The following is a 2,891-nucleotide window of genomic DNA, read 5'->3' as shown; positions in this document are numbered from 1 at the left end:
GATCAGTCCTCACTCCAACTCTCCTGTGCCTTATGATTTTGTTAATCTGCTCTGATATCTGGAATATTTCTCCATATTTTCACACAACTGGCTCCAATTTTCATTTAGATTTTACCTTGAAAATCAACTTTTAGATAAGTTTCCCCATTCATTTTCTTTCAGATCACTTCATGTGACTTTTACAGTATGATTTTTCATACTTATTTATAATAGTCTTTATCATACTGAAAGAGTCAATTCCTAGGCAGGTCGATAAGAAATCCAGGAGTCCGCAAGGGGAGACAGGTCTGGGATTCTCAAGGAGGAGGAAAGGACAAACATTCCCCCCCGCCCCACCTTCCGTAGTCTTAGTCACATAAAACATTTTTATCTTTAAACCTGGAACTGATGATTACACAACAAACAACTCAGTTTAAACTCTGTACTAAGGATTATATAACAACAATGTATCCTGCTTGACTTTCCTGGTGGCTCAGATGGTAAAGCATCTGCCTACAATGCAGGAGACCTGGGTTCGATCCCTAGGTCAGGAAGATCCCCTGGAGAAAGATATGGCAACCCACTCCAGTACTCTTGCCTGGAAAATCCCATGGATGGAGGAGCGTGGTAGGCTACAGTCCATGGGGGTCACAGGGGTCGGCCAGAACTGAGTGACTTCACTTTCAATTTCACTTCATCCTGCTTGACGACAGTTTCTCCTTCCTGAAAACCTCTGGCTAATCCTGTTATCTTAAAATATAAATTATGGGAGTGGGTCTAGTAAGATCTTTACAACCTCCAGATATTCTTTTGATTCATTGCAATAGCTAAGTAAAAAGTATATAACTCCCTCACTGCAGATGGTGATTGAAACCATGAAATTAAAAGACAGTCCTTGAAAGGAAAGTTATGACCAACATAGACAGTATATTAAAAAGTAAGAGTCATTACTTTGTCAACAAAGGTCCGTCTAGTCAAGGCTATGGTTTTTCCAGTGGTCCTGTATGGATGTGAGAGTTGGACTATAAAGAAAGCTGAGCACTGAATAATTGATGCTTTTGAACTGTGGTGTTGGAGAAGATCTTGAGAGTCCCTTGAACAGCAAGGAGATCCAACCAGTCCATCCTAAAGAAGATCAGTCCTGGGTGTTCATTGGCAGGACTGATGTTGAAGTTGAAACTTCAATATTTTGGCCACCTGATGTGAAGAACTGACTCATTTGAAAACACCCTGCTGCTGGGAGGGATTGAAGGCAGGAGGAGAAGGGGATGACAGAGAATGAGATGGTTGGATGGCATCACTGACTAAATGGATGTGAGTTTGGGTATACTCCGGGAGTTGGTGATGGACACGGAGGCCTGGCGTGCTGCAGTTAATGGGGTCACAAAGAGTCGGACATGACTGAGTGACTGAACTGAACTGAACACTAGCGGGGTGGCACTCTCTGTCCCCCTTTTGGTGTCTATGTCAGAAGCTTTCTCTATCTCTTTTATACTTTAATAAAACTTTACTACACAAAAGCTTTGAGCGATCAAGCCTCATCTCTGGCCCTGGATTGAATTCTTCTCCTCTGGAGGCCAAGAATCCTGGCATCTTTCGTGGTTCAGCAACAACTTTTCAATACCATTTTCAGTTTATAATAGCATTGATCATTTACCATTTTATGATTGTATTTAAACACGCCACATACATACTTTGATTACTGTTTTTCCCTCACTTCTGTAATCAAAGAGAGCAAATACTTCTGCCTTTCCATCAATGTATCATCATGATCTATCATGTGATCATATTTCACAAATTTACTGAAAAAACAAATATATGTATAAACATTATCTTACCCTGTGTAAATTCTCATATAACCTACTTATCTCTAAGTATCATTATAGAATGAAGGTAGTGATAAGTGATTTGGAGAATAAAATTAGGAATTAAAGCCCTGCTTGAATCGTAACATTGCTATTACCTCAGAAAAGGCAATTGCTATTCTCTGGTCTCATGAAGTTGACACGCTATTTTTTTTCTTTAAGTTTTGCTTTTCTTCAGCAATTTTTAGAAAAATTACTTTCACTCAAATATGTTCATTTCCAAAATATCTACTTCCAATAAATAAGAATACTTGACAGAGAACTCTGTAGAAAAGTGAAACACTGAATTGTGATAATCACCCAGGAAATTGCCTCAATCCTCTGTTTTCTTTGGTTAAGAAGGAAGAGCCTATACTTTCAGACTTAAGCAGTTGGTTTAAGTACAACAAAAGAAACTTGCTATGATTTCGCTTGAGATAAAATGTCTTCAGTATAGCTGTGTTTCACTTCAGTATGATTTGGGAGTTCAGTACTATTTATAACACTTTCTTGCAAGAAAACAGTGGTATTTTGCACATGGACAGTCCAGTTTAAGAAGGTCTGAATTTTATATGCTATCATTATAAAAATTAGGAGAACTAGCTAAACTTTCTTAATATATTGTTTATTAAAACATGAATGTGTTATTGCTATCCTAAAATACTAATAAAATGATGAAAGAATTCTCTAAAAATGTCTTCATTTCTTCCCTCACCCATCCCAATTTCTCTCTCTCTTTCTTTCCTCCCTAAACACACAGAAACACACAAATATTTGCATGTATACATACAAAAATTAGATATTTATATATGTTTTGTGGTTTGTATACATATATGCTTATATAGGTTTCTATTCTTTTGAGGGATCTTTTCTTTGGTAAGATAAGGTACAGTTGTAAAAAATGTTTTTACTTATTTAATGAAAAATAATGTGTGTTAACTGTCTCAGCACTTCATAGAATGTCTTGCATGCAGTAAGTTTATAAATACTTGTTGAATTGAATTCACTTTGTTCTTTGCATTAGTCTTCTTGGGCTATCATATCAAGAGACCATAGACTGGGTGGCTT

General features: G+C 37.1%; 1 non-coding gene across 1 annotated transcript; it reads left to right on the top strand.

The window, feature by feature from the left end:
* The first annotated feature begins 461 nt into the window (after window positions 1-461).
* On the top strand, window positions 462-534 carry TRNAC-ACA (transfer RNA cysteine (anticodon ACA)). Its single transcript has one exon. It is a non-coding gene; the product is annotated as a tRNA-Cys (tRNA).
* Window positions 535-2,891: the final 2,357 nt, after the last annotated feature.

This window comes from Dama dama, chromosome 25 (genome assembly GCF_033118175.1).
Source record: "Dama dama isolate Ldn47 chromosome 25, ASM3311817v1, whole genome shotgun sequence".
Classification (NCBI taxonomy): domain Eukaryota; kingdom Metazoa; phylum Chordata; class Mammalia; order Artiodactyla; family Cervidae; genus Dama; species Dama dama.
This window is presented reverse-complemented; position numbering and strand designations above follow the sequence as displayed.